Below are 14,694 nucleotides of genomic sequence, written 5' to 3'. Positions count from 1 at the left end.
ATGTGTTACAGCTCCTAATAAAGGTCCTAATATGTACTGTTCCTTTATGTGTTACAGCTCCTAATAAAGGTCCTAATATGTACTGTTCCTTTATGTGTTACAGCTCCCAATAAAGGTCCTAATATGTATTGTTCCTTTATGTGTTACAGCTCCCAATAAAGGTCCTAATATGTATTGTTCCTTTATGTGTTACAGCTCCCAATAAAGGTCCTAATATGTATTGTTCCTTTATGTGTTACATGTGTTACAGCTCTTAATAAAGGTCAGAATATGTACTGTTCCTTTATGTGTTACACCGCCTAATAAATGTCCTAATATGTACTGTTCCTTTATGTGTTACAGCTCCTAATAAAGGTCCTAATATGTACTGTTCCTTTATGTGTTACACCTCCTAATAAAGGTCCTAATATGTACTGTTCCTTTATGTGTTACAGCTCCTAATAAAGGTCCTAATATGTACTGTTCCTTTATGTGTTACAGCTCCTAATAAAGGTCCTAATATGTACTGTTCCTTTATGTGTTACAGCTCCTAATAAAGGTCCTAATATGTACTGTTCCTTTATGTGTTACAGCTCCTAATAAAGGTCCTAATATGTACTGTTCCTTTATGTGTTACAGCTCCTAATAAAGGTCCTAATATGTACTGTTCCTTTATGTGTTACAGCTCCTAATAAAGGTCCTAATATGTACTGTTCCTTTATGTGTTACAGCTCCTAATAAAGGTCCTAATATGTACTGTTCCTTTATGTGTTACACCTCCTAATAAAGGTCCTAATATGTACTGTTCCTTTATGTGTTACAGCTCCTAATAAAGGTCCTAATATGTACTGTTCCTTTATGTGTTACAGCTCCTAATAAAGGTCCTAATATGTACTGTTCCTTTATGTGTTACAGCTCCTAATAAAGGTCCTAATATGTACTGTTCCTTTATGTGTTACAGCTCCTAATAAAGGTCCTAATATGTACTGTTCCTTTATGTGTTACAGCTCCTAATAAAGGTCCTAATATGTACTGTTCCTTTATGTGTTACAGCTCCTAATAAAGGTCCTAATATGTACTGTTCCTTTATGTGTTACAGCTCCTAATAAAGGTCCTAATATGTACTGTTCCTTTATGTGTTACAGCTCCTAATAAAGGTCCTAATATGTACTGTTCCTTTATGTGTTACAGCTCCTAATAAAGGTCCTAATATGTACTGTTCCTTTATGTGTTACAGCTCCTAATAAAGGTCCTAATATGTACTGTTCCTTTATGTGTTACACCTCCTAATAAAGGTCCTAATATGTACTGTTCCTTTATGTGTTACAGCTCCTAATAAAGGTCCTAATATGTACTGTTCCTTTATGTGTTACAGCTCCTAATAAAGGTCCTAATATGTACTGTTCCTTTATGTGTTACAGCTCCTAATAAAGGTCCTAATATGTACTGTTCCTTTATGTGTTACAGCTCCTAATAAAGGTCCTAATATGTACTGTTCCTTTATGTGTTACAGCTCCTAATAAAGGTCCTAATATGTACTGTTCCTTTATGTGTTACAGCTCCTAATAAAGGTCCTAATATGTACTGTTCCTTTATGTGTTACAGCTCCTAATAAAGGTCCTAATATGTACTGTTCCTTTATGTGTTACAGCTCCTAATAAAGGTCCTAATATGTACTGTTCCTTTATGTGTTACAGCTCCTAATAAAGGTCCTAATATGTACTGTTCCTTTATGTGTTACACCTCCTAATAAAGGTCCTAATATGTACTGTTCCTTTATGTGTTACAGCTCCTAATAAAGGTCCTAATATGTACTGTTCCTTTATGTGTTACAGCTCCTAATAAAGGTCCTAATATGTACTGTTCCTTTATGTGTTACAGCTCCTAATAAAGGTCCTAATATGTACTGTTCCTTTATGTGTTACAGCTCCTAATAAAGGTCCTAATATGTACTGTTCCTTTATGTGTTACAGCTCCTAATAAAGGTCCTAATATGTACTGTTCCTTTATGTGTTACAGCTCCTAATAAAGGTCCTAATATGTACTGTTCCTTTATGTGTTACAGCTCCTAATAAAGGTCCTAATATGTACTGTTCCTTTATGTGTTACAGCTCCTAATAAAGGTCCTAATATGTACTGTTCCTTTATGTGTTACAGCTCCTAATAAAGGTCCTAATATGTACTGTTCCTTTAAGTGTTACAGCTCCTAATAAAGGTCCTAATATGTACTGTTCCTTTATGTGTTACAGCTCCTAATAAAGGTCCTAATATGTACTGTTCCTTTATGTGTTACAGCTCCTAATAAAGGTCCTAATATGTACTGTTCCTTTATGTGTTACAGCTCCTAATAAAGGTCCTAACATGTACTGTTCCTTTATGTGTTACAGCTCCTAATAAAGGTCCTAATATGTACTGTTCCTTTATGTTTTACAGCTCCTAATAAAGGTCCTAATATGTACTGTTCCTTTATGTGTTACAGCTCCTAATAAAGGTCCTAATATGTACTGTTCCTTTATGTGTTACAGCTCCTAATAAAGGTCCTAATATGTACTGTTCCTTTATGTGTTACAGCTCCTAATAAAGGTCCTAATATGTACTGTTCCTTTATGTGTTACAGCTCCTAATAAAGGTCCTAATATGTACTGTTCCTTTATGTGTTACAGCTCCTAATAAAGGTCCTAATATGTACTGTTCCTTTATGTGTTACAGCTCCTAATAAAGGTCCTAATATGTACTGTTCCTTTATGTGTTACAGCTCCTAATAAAGGTCCTAATATGTACTGTTCCTTTATGTGTTACACCTCCTAATAAAGGTCCTAATATGTACTGTTCCTTTATGTGTTACAGCTCCTAATAAAGGTCCTAATATGTACTGTTCCTTTATGTGTTACAGCTCCTAATAAAGGTCCTAATATGTACTGTTCCTTTATGTGTTACAGCTCCTAATAAAGGTCCTAATATGTACTGTTCCTTTATGTGTTACAGCTCCTAATAAAGGTCCTAATATGTACTGTTCCTTTATGTGTTACAGCTCCTAATAAAGGTCCTAATATGTACTGTTCCTTTATGTGTTACAGCTCCTAATAAAGGTCCTAATATGTACTGTTCCTTTATGTGTTACAGCTCCTAATAAAGGTCCTAATATGTACTGTTCCTTTATGTGTTACAGCTCCTAATAAAGGTCCTAATATGTACTGTTCCTTTATGTGTTACACCTCCTAATAAAGGTCCTAATATGTACTGTTCCTTTATGTGTTACAGCTCCTAATAAAGGTCCTAATATGTACTGTTCCTTTATGTGTTACAGCTCCTAATAAAGGTCCTAATATGTACTGTTCCTTTATGTGTTACAGCTCCTAATAAAGGTCCTAATATGTACTGTTCCTTTATGTGTTACAGCTCCTAATAAAGGTCCTAATATGTACTGTTCCTTTATGTGTTACAGCTCCTAATAAAGGTCCTAATATGTACTGTTCCTTTATGTGTTACAGCTCCTAATAAAGGTCCTAATATGTACTGTTCCTTTATGTGTTACAGCTCCTAATAAAGGTCCTAATATGTACTGTTCCTTTATGTGTTACAGCTCCTAATAAAGGTCCTAATATGTACTGTTCCTTTATGTGTTACAGCTCCTAATAATGGTCCTAATATGTACTGTTCCTTTATGTGTTACAGCTCCTAATAAAGGTCCTAATATGTACTGTTCCTTTATGTGTTACAGCTCCTAATAAAGGTCCTAATATGTACTGTTCCTTTATGTGTTACAGCTCCTAGTAAAGGTCCTAATATGTACTGTTCCTTTATGTGTTACAGCTCCTAGTAAAGGTCCTAATATGTACTGTTCCTTTATGTGTTACAGCTCCTAATAAAGGTCCTAATATGTACTGTTCCTTTATGTGTTACAGCTCCTAATAAAGGTCCTAATATGTACTGTTCCTTTATGTGTTACAGCTCCTAATAAAGGTCCTAATATGTACTGTTCCTTTATGTGTTACAGCTCCTAATAAAGGTCCTAATATGTACTGTTCCTTTATGTGTTACAGCTCCTAATAAAGGTCCTAATATGTACTGTTCCTTTATGTGTTACAGCTCCTAATAAAGGTCCTAATATGTACTGTTCCTTTATGTGTTACAGCTCCTAATAAAGGTCCTAATATGTACTGTTCCTTTATGTGTTACAGCTCCTAATAAAGGTCCTAATATGTACTGTTCCTTTATGTGTTACACCTCCTAATAAAGGTCCTAATATGTACTGTTCCTTTATGTGTTACAGCTCCTAATAAAGGTCCTAATATGTACTGTTCCTTTATGTGTTACAGCTCCTAATAAAGGTCCTAATATGTACTGTTCCTTTATGTGTTACAGCTCCTAATAAAGGTCCTAATATGTACTGTTCCTTTATGTGTTACAGCTCCTAATAAAGGTCCTAATATGTACTGTTCCTTTATGTGTTACAGCTCCTAATAAAGGTCCTAATATGTACTGTTCCTTTATGTGTTACAGCTCCTAATAAAGGTCCTAATATGTACTGTTCCTTTATGTGTTACAGCTCCTAATAAAGGTCCTAATATGTACTGTTCCTTTATGTGTTACAGCTCCTAATAAAGGTCCTAATATGTACTGTTCCTTTATGTGTTACAGCTCCTAATAAAGGTCCTAATATGTACTGTTCCTTTATGTGTTACACCTCCTAATAAAGGTCCTAATATGTACTGTTCCTTTATGTGTTACAGCTCCTAATAAAGGTCCTAATATGTACTGTTCCTTTATGTGTTACAGCTCCTAATAAAGGTCCTAATATGTACTGTTCCTTTATGTGTTACAGCTCCTAATAAAGGTCCTAATATGTACTGTTCCTTTATGTGTTACAGCTCCTAATAAAGGTCCTAATATGTACTGTTCCTTTATGTGTTACAGCTCCTAATAAAGGTCCTAATATGTACTGTTCCTTTATGTGTTACAGCTCCTAATAAAGGTCCTAATATGTACTGTTCCTTTATGTGTTACAGCTCCTAATAAAGGTCCTAATATGTACTGTTCCTTTATGTGTTACAGCTCCTAATAAAGGTCCTAATATGTACTGTTCCTTTATGTGTTACAGCTCCTAATAAAGGTCCTAATATGTACTGTTCCTTTATGTGTTACAGCTCCTAATAAAGGTCCTAATATGTACTGTTCCTTTATGTGTTACAGCTCCTAATAAAGGTCCTAATATGTACTGTTCCTTTATGTGTTACAGCTCCTAATAAAGGTCCTAATATGTACTGTTCCTTTATGTGTTACAGCTCCTAATAAAGGTCCTAATATGTACTGTTCCTTTATGTGTTACAGCTCCTAATAAAGGTCCTAATATGTACTGTTCCTTTATGTGTTACAGCTCCTAATAAAGGTCCTAATATGTACTGTTCCTTTATGTGTTACAGCTCCTAATAAAGGTCCTAATATGTACTGTTCCTTTATGTGTTACAGCTCCTAATAAAGGTCCTAATATGTACTGTTCCTTTATGTGTTACAGCTCCTAATAAAGGTCCTAATATGTACTGTTCCTTTATGTGTTACAGCTCCTAATAAAGGTCCTAATATGTACTGTTCCTTTATGTGTTACAGCTCCTAATAAAGGTCCTAATATGTACTGTTCCTTTATGTGTTACACCTCCTAATAAAGGTCCTAATATGTACTGTTCCTTTATGTGTTACAGCTCCTAATAAAGGTCCTAATATGTACTGTTCCTTTATGTGTTACAGCTCCTAATAAAGGTCCTAATATGTACTGTTCCTTTATGTGTTACAGCTCCTAATAAAGGTCCTAATATGTACTGTTCCTTTATGTGTTACAGCTCCTAATAAAGGTCCTAATATGTACTGTTCCTTTATGTGTTACAGCTCCTAATAAAGGTCCTAATATGTACTGTTCCTTTATGTGTTACAGCTCCTAATAAAGGTCCTAATATGTACTGTTCCTTTATGTGTTACAGCTCCTAATAAAGGTCCTAATATGTACCGTTCCTTTATATTTTACAGCTCCTAGTGATATGTACTGTTCCTTTATGTGTTACAGCTCCTAATAAAGTTCCTAATATGTACCGTTCCTTTATGTGTTACAGCTCCTAATAAAGGTCCTAATATGTACTGTTCCTTTATGTGTTACAGCTCCTAATAAAGGTCCTAATATGTACTGTTCCTTTATGTGTTACAGCTCCTAATAAAGGTCCTAATATGTACTGTTCCTTTATGTGTTACAGCTCCTAATAAAGGTCCTAATATGTACTGTTCCTTTATGTGTTACAGCTCCTAATAAAGGTCCTAATATGTACTGTTCCTTTATGTGTTACAGCTCCTAATAAAGGTCCTAATATGTACTGTTCCTTTATGTGTTACAGCTCCTAATAAAGGTCCTAATATGTACTGTTCCTTTATGTGTTACAGCTCCTAATAAAGGTCCTAATATGTACTGTTCCTTTATGTGTTACAGCTCCTAATAAAGGTCCTAATATGTACTGTTCCTTTATGTGTTACAGCTCCTAATAAAGGTCCTAATATGTACTGTTCCTTTATGTGTTACAGCTCCTAATAAAGGTCCTAATATGTACTGTTCCTTTATGTGTTACACCTCCTAATAAAGGTCCTAATATGTACTGTTCCTTTATGTGTTACGCCTCCTAATAAAGGTCCTAATATGTACTGTTCCTTTATGTGTTACAGCTCCTAATAAAGGTCCTAATATGTACTGTTCCTTTATGTGTTACAGCTCCTAATAAAGGTCTTAATATGTACTGTTCCTTTATGTGTTACAGCTCCTAATAAAGGTCCTAATATGTACTGTTCCTTTATCTCCTTTATGTGTTACATCTTCTAATAAAGGTCCTAATATGTACTGTTCCTTTATGTGTTATGCCTCCTAATAAAGGTCCTAATATGTACTGTTCCTTTATGTGTTACAGCTCCTAATAAAGGTCCTAATATGTACTGTTCCTTTATGTGTTACAGCTCCTAATAAAGGTCCTAATATGTACTGTTCCTTTATGTGTTACAGCTCCTAATAAAGGTCCTAATATGTACTGTTCCTTTATGTGTTACAGCTCCTAATAAAGGTCCTAATATGTACTCTTCCTTTATGTGTTACAGTTCCTAATAAAGGTCCTAATATGTACCATTCTTTTATGTGTTACAGCTCCTAATAAAGGTCCTAATATGTACTGTTCCTTTATGTGTTACAGCTCCTAATAAAGGTCCTAATATGTACTGTTCCTTTATGTGTTACAGCTCCTAATAAAGGTCCTAATATGTACTGTTCCTTTATGTGTTACAGCTCCTAATAAAGGTCCTAATATGTACTGTTCCTTTATGTGTTACAGCTCCTAATAAAGGTCCTAATATGTACTGTTCCTTTATGTGTTACAGCTCCTAATAAAGGTCCTAATATGTACTGTTCCTTTATGTGTTACAGCTCCTAATAAAGGTCCTAATATGTACTGTTCCTTTATGTGTTACAGCTCCTAATAAAGGTCCTAATATGTACTGTTCCTTTATGTGTTACAGCTCCTAATAAAGGTCCTAATATGTACTGTTCCTTTATGTGTTACAGCTCCTAATAAAGGTCCTAATATGTACTGTTCCTTTAAGTGTTACAGCTCCTAATAAAGGTCCTAATATGTACTGTTCCTTTATGTGTTACAGCTCCTAATAAAGGTCCTAATATGTACTGTTCCTTTATGTGTTACAGCTCCTAATAAAGGTCCTAATATGTACTGTTCCTTTATGTGTTACAGCTCCTAATAAAGGTCCTAATATGTACTGTTCCTTTATGTGTTACAGCTCCTAATAAAGGTCCTAATATGTACTGTTCCTTTATGTGTTACAGCTCCTAATAAAGGTCCTAATATGTACTGTTCCTTTATGTGTTACAGCTCCTAATAAAGGTCCTAATATGTACTGTTCCTTTATGTGTTACAGCTCCTAATAAAGGTCCTAATATGTACTGTTCCTTTATGTGTTACACCTCCTAATAAAGGTCCTAATATGTACTGTTCCTTTATGTGTTACAGCTCCTAATAAAGGTCCTAATATGTACTGTTCCTTTATGTGTTACACCTCCTAATAAAGGTCCTAATATGTACTGTTCCTTTATGTGTTACACCTCCTAATAAAGGTCCTAATATGTACTGTTCCTTTATGTGTTACAGCTCCTAATAAAGGTCCTAATATGTACTGTTCCTTTATGTGTTACAGCTCCTAATAAAGGTCCTAATATGTACTGTTCCTTTATGTGTTACAGCTCCTAATAAAGGTCCTAATATGTACTGTTCCTTTATGTGTTACAGCTCCTAATAAAGGTCCTAATATGTACTGTTCCTTTATGTGTTACAGCTCCTAATAAAGGTCCTAATATGTACTGTCCCTTTATGTGTTACAGCTCCTAATAAAGGTCCTAATATGTACTGTTCCTTTATGTGTTACAGCTCCTAATAAAGGTCCTAATATGTACTGTTCCTTTATGTGTTACAGCTCCTAATAAAGGTCCTAATATGTACTGTTCCTTTATGTGTTACAGCTCCTAATAAAGGTCCTAATATGTACTGCACCTTTATGTGTTATACCTCCTAATAAAGGTCCTAATATGTACCGTTCCTTTATGTGTTACACTTTGTAATAAAGGTCCTAATATGTACTGTTCCTTTATGTGTTACAGCTCCTAATAAAGGTCCTAATATGTACTGTTCCTTTATGTGTTACAGCTCCTAATAAAGGTCCTAATATGTACTGTTCCTTTATGTGTTACAGCTCCTAATAAAGGTCCTAATATGTACTGTTCCTTTATGTGTTACAGCTCCTAATAAAGGTCCTAATATGTACTGTTCCTTTGAGTGTTACAGCTCCTAATAGAGGTCCTAATATGTACTGTTCCTTTATGTGTTACAGCTCCTAATAAAGGTCCTAATATGTACTGTTCCTTTATGTGTTACAGCTCCTAATAAAGGTCCTAATATGTACTGTTCCTTTATGTGTTACAGCTCCTAATAAAGGTCCTAATATGTACTGTTCCTTTATGTGTTACAGCTCCTAATAAAGGTCCTAATATGTACTGTTCCTTTATGTGTTACAGCTCCTAATAAAGGTCCTAATATGTACTGTTCCTTTATGTGTTACAGCTCCTAATAAAGGTCCTAATATGTACTGTTCCTTTATGTGTTACAGCTCCTAATAAAGGTCCTAATATGTACTGTTCCTTTATGTGTTACAGCTCCTAATAAAGGTCCTAATATGTACTGTTCCTTTATGTGTTACACCTCCTAATAAAGGTCCTAATATGTACTGTTCCTTTATGTGTTACAGCTCCTAATAAAGGTCTTAATATGTACTGTTCCTTTATGTGTTACAGCTCCTAATAATTGTCCTAATATGTACTGTTCCTTTATGTGTTACAGCTCCTAATAAAAGTCCTAATATGTACTGTCCCTTTATGTGTTACAGCTCCTAATAAAGGTCCTAATATGTACTGTTCCTTTATGTGTTACATCTCCTAATAAAGGTCCTAATATGTACTGTCCCTTTATGTGTTACACCTCCTAATAAAGGTCCTAATATGTACTGTTCCTTTATGTGTTACAGCTCCTAATAAAGGTCCTAATATGTACTGTTCCTTTATGTGTTACAGCTCCTAATAAAGGTCCTAATATGTACTGTTCCTTTATGTGTTACAGCTCCTAATAAAGGTCCTAATATGTACTGTTCCTTTATGTGTTACAGCTCCTAATAAAGGTCCTAATATGTACTGTTCCTTTATGTGTTACAGCTCCTAATAAAGGTCCTAATATGTACTGTTCCTTTATGTGTTACAGCTCCTAATAAAGGTCCTAATATGTACTGTTCCTTTATGTATGTGTTACAGCTCCTAATAAAGGTCCTAATATGTACTGTCCCTTTATGTGTTACAGCTCCTAATAAAGGTCCTAATATGTACTGTTCCTTTATGTGTTACAGCTCCTAATAAAGGTCCTAATATGTACTGTTCCTTTATGTGTTACAGCTCCTAATAAAGGTCCTAATATGTACTGTTCCTTTATGTGTTACACCTCCTAATAAAGGTCCTAATATGTACTGTTCCTTTATGTGTTACAGCTCCTAATAAAGGTCCTAATATGTACTGTTCCTTTATGTGTTACAGCTCCTAATAAAGGTCCTAATATGTACTGTTCCTTTATGTGTTACAGCTCCTAATAAAGGTCCTAATATGTACTGTTCCTTTATGTGTTACAGCTCCTAATAAAGGTCCTAATATGTACTGTTCCTTTATGTGTTACAGCTCCTAATAAAGGTCCTAATATGTACTGTTCCTTTATGTGTTACAGCTCCTAATAAAGGTCCTAATATGTACTGTTCCTTTATGTGTTACAGCTCCTAATAAAGGTCCTAATATGTACTGTTCCTTTATGTGTTACAGCTCCTAGTAAAGGTCCTAATATGTACTGTTCCTTTATGTGTTACAGCTCCTAATAAAGGTCCTAATATGTACTGTTCCTTTATGTGTTACAGCTCCTAATAAAGGTCCTAATATGTACTGTTCCTTTATGTGTTACAGCTCCTAATAAAGGTCCTAATATGTACTGTTCCTTTATGTGTTACAGCTCCTAATAAAGGTCCTAATATGTACTGTTCCTTTATGTGTTACAGCTCCTAATAAAGGTCCTAATATGTACTGTTCCTTTATGTGTTACAGCTCCTAATAAAGGTCCTAATATGTACTGTTCCTTTATGTGTTACAGCTCCTAATAAAGGTCCTAATATGTACTGTTCCTTTATGCGTTACAGCTCCTAATAAAGGTCCTAATATGTACTGTTCCTTTATGTGTTACAGCTCCTAATAAAGGTCCTAATATGTACTGTTCCTTTATGTGTTACAGCTCCTAATAAAGGTCCTAATATGTACTGTTCCTTTATGTGTTACAGCTCCTAATAAAGGTCCTAATATGTACTGTTCCTTTATGTGTTACAGCTCCTAATAAAGGTCCTAATATGTACTGTTCCTTTATGTGTTACAGCTCCTAATAAAGGTCCTAATATGTACTGTTCCTTTATGTGTTACAGCTCCTAATAAAGGTCCTAATATGTACTGTTCCTTTATGTGTTACAGCTCCTAATAAAGGTCCTAATATGTACTGTTCCTTTATGTGTTACAGCTCCTAATAAAGGTCCTAATATGTACTGTTCCTTTATGTGTTACAGCTCCTAATAAAGGTCCTAATATGTACTGTTCCTTTATGTGTTACAGCTCCTAATAAAGGTCCTAATATGTACTGTTCCTTTATGTGTTACAGCTCCTAATAAAGGTCCTAATATGTACTGTTCCTTTATGTGTTACAGCTCCTAATAAAGGTCCTAATATGTACTGTTCCTTTATGTGTTACAGCTCCTAATAAAGGTCCTAATATGTACTGTTCCTTTATGTGTTACAGCTCCTAATAAAGGTCCTAATATGTACTGTTCCTTTATGTGTTACAGCTCCTAATAAAGGTCCTAATATGTACTGTTCCTTTATGTGTTACAGCTCCTAATAAAGGTCCTAATATGTACTGTTCCTTTATGTGTTACAGCTCCTAATAAAGGTCCTAATATGTACTGTTCCTTTATGTGTTACACCTCCTAATAAAGGTCCTAATATGTACTGTTCCTTTATGTGTTACAGCTCCTAATAAAGGTCCTAATATGTACTGTTCCTTTATGTGTTACAGCTCCTAATAAAGGTCCTAATATGTACTGTTCCTTTATGTGTTACAGCTCCTAATAAAGGTCCTAATATGTACTGTTCCTTTATGTGTTACAGCTCCTAATAAAGGTCCTAATATGTACTGTTCCTTTATGTGTTACAGCTCCTAATAAAGGTCCTAATATGTACTGTTCCTTTATGTGTTACACCTCCTAATAAAGGTCCTAATATGTACTGTTCCTTTATGTGTTACAGCTCCTAATAAAGGTCCTAATATGTACTGTTCCTTTATGTGTTACAGCTCCTAATAAAGGTCCTAATATGTACTGTTCCTTTATGTGTTACAGCTCCTAATAAAGGTCCTAATATGTACTGTTCCTTTATGTGTTACACCTCCTAATAAAGGTCCTAATATGTACTGTTCCTTTATGTGTTACAGCTCCTAATAAAGGTCCTAATATGTACTGTTCCTTTATGTGTTACACCTCCTAATAAAGGTCCTAATATGTACTGTTCCTTTATGTGTTACAGCTCCTAATAAAGGTCCTAATATGTACTGTTCCTTTATGTGTTACAGCTCCTAATAAAGGTCCTAATATGTACTGTTCCTTTATGTGTTACAGCTCCTAATAAAGGTCCTAATATGTACTGTTCCTTTATGTGTTACAGCTCCTGATAAAGGTCCTAATATGTACTGTTCCTTTATGTGTTACAGCTCCTAATAAAGGTCCTAATATGTACTGTTCCTTTATGTGTTACAGCTCCTAATAAAGGTCCTAATATGTACTGTTCCTTTATGTGTTACGCCTCCTAATAAAGGTCCTAATAGGTACAGTTCCTTTATGTGTTACACCTCCTAATAAAGGTCCTAATATGTGCTGTTCCTTTATGTGTTGCAGCTCCTAATAAAGGTCCTAATACGTATTGTTCTTTTATGTGTTACAGCTCCTAATAAAGGTCCTAATATGTACTGTTCCTTTATGTGTTACAGCTCCTAATAAAGGTCCTAATATGTACTGTTCCTTTATGTGTTACAGCTCCTAATAAAGGTCCTAATATGTACTGTTCCTTTATGTTTTACAGCTCCTAATAAAGGTCCTAATAGGTACAGTTCCTTTATGTGTTACAGCTCCTAATAAAGGTCCTAATATGTACTGTTCCTTTATGTGTTACAGCTCCTAGTAAAGGTCCTAATATGTACTGTTCCTTTATGTGTTACAGCTCCTAATAAAGGTCCTAATATGTACTGTTCCTTTATCTATTACAGCTCCTAATAAATGTCCTAACATGTACTGTTGCTTTATGTGTTACAGCTCCTAATAAAGGTCCTAATATGTACTGTTCCTTTATGTTTTACAGCTCCTAATAAAGGTCCTAATGTGTACTGTTCCTTTATGTGTTACAGCTCCTAATAAAGTTCCTAATATGTACTGTTCCTTTATGTGTTACAGCTCCTAATAAAGGTCCTAATATGTACTGTTCCTTTATGTGTTACAGCTCCTAATAAAGGTCCTAATATGTACTGTCCCTTTATGTGTTACACCTCCTAATAAAGGTCTGAATATGTACTGTTCCTTTATGTGTTACAGTTCCTAATAAAGGTCCTTATATGTACTGTTCCTTTATGTGTTACAGCTCCTAATAAAGGTCCTAATATGTACTGTTCCTTTATGTGTTACAGCTCCTAATAAAGGTCCTAATATGTACTGTTCCTTTATGTGTTACAGCTCCTAATAAAGGTCCTAATATGTACTGTTCCTTTATGTGTTACAGCTCCTAATAAAGGTCCTAATATGTACTGTTCCTTTATGTGTTACAGCTCCTAATAAAGGTCCTAATATGTACTGTTCCTTTATGTGTTACAGCTCCTAATAAAGGTCCTAATATGTACTGTCCCTTTATGTGTTACAGCTCCTAATAGAGGTCCTAATATGTACTGTTCCTTTATGTGTTACAGCTCCTAATAGAGGTCCTAATATGTACTGTTCCTTTATGTGTTACAGCTCCTAATAAAGGTCCTAATATGTACTGTTCCTTTATGTGATACAGCTCCTAATAAAGGTCCTAATATGTAATGTCCCTTTATGTGTTACAGCTCCTAATAAAGGTCCTAATATGTACTGTTCCTTTATGTGTTACAGCTCCTAATAAAGGTCCTAATATGTACTGTTCCTTTATGTGTTACAGCTCCTAATAAAGGTCCTAATATGTACTGTTCCTTTATGTGTTACAGCTCCTAATAAAGGTCCTAATATGTACTGTCCCTTTATGTGTTACAGCTCCTAATAAAGGTCCTAATATGTACTGTTCCTTTATGTGTTACAGCTCCTAATAAAGGTCCTAATATGTACTGTCCCTTTATGTGTTACAGCTCCTAATAAAGGTCCTAATATGTACTGTTGCTTTATGTGTTACAGCTCCTAATAAAGGTCCTAATATGTACTGTTCCTTTATGTGTTACAGCTCCTAATAAAGGTCCTAATATGTACTGTTCCTTTATGTGTTACAGCTCCTAATAAAGGTCCTAATATGTACTGTTCTTTTATGTGTTACAGCTCCTAATAAAGGTCCTAATATGTACTGTTCCTTTATGTGTTACAGCTCCTAATAAAGGTCCTAATATGTACTGTTCCTTTATGTGTTACAGCTCCTAATAAAGGTCCTAATATGTACTGTTCCTTTATGTGTTACAGCTCCTAATAAAGGTCCTAATATGTACTGTTCCTTTATGTGTTACAGCTCCTAATAGAGGTCCTAATATGTACTGTTCCTTTATGTGTTACAGCTCCTAATAAAGGTCCTAATATGTACTGTTCCTTTATGTGTTACAGCTCCTAATAAAGGTCCTAATATGTACTGTTCCTTTATGTGTTACAGCTCCTAATAAAGGTCCTAATATGTACTGTTCCTTTATGTGTTACAGCTCCTAATAAAGGTCCTAATATGTACTGTTCCTTTATGTGTTACAGCTCCTAATAAAGGTCCTAATATGTACTGTTCCTTTATGTTTT

The sequence above is a fragment of the Protopterus annectens genome, chromosome 9.part0, assembly GCF_019279795.1.
Source record: "Protopterus annectens isolate FY-2018-M chromosome 9.part0, PAN1.0, whole genome shotgun sequence".
Taxonomy (NCBI): Eukaryota; Metazoa; Chordata; order Ceratodontiformes; family Protopteridae; genus Protopterus; species Protopterus annectens.
Note: the sequence above shows the minus strand (reverse complement) of the source record.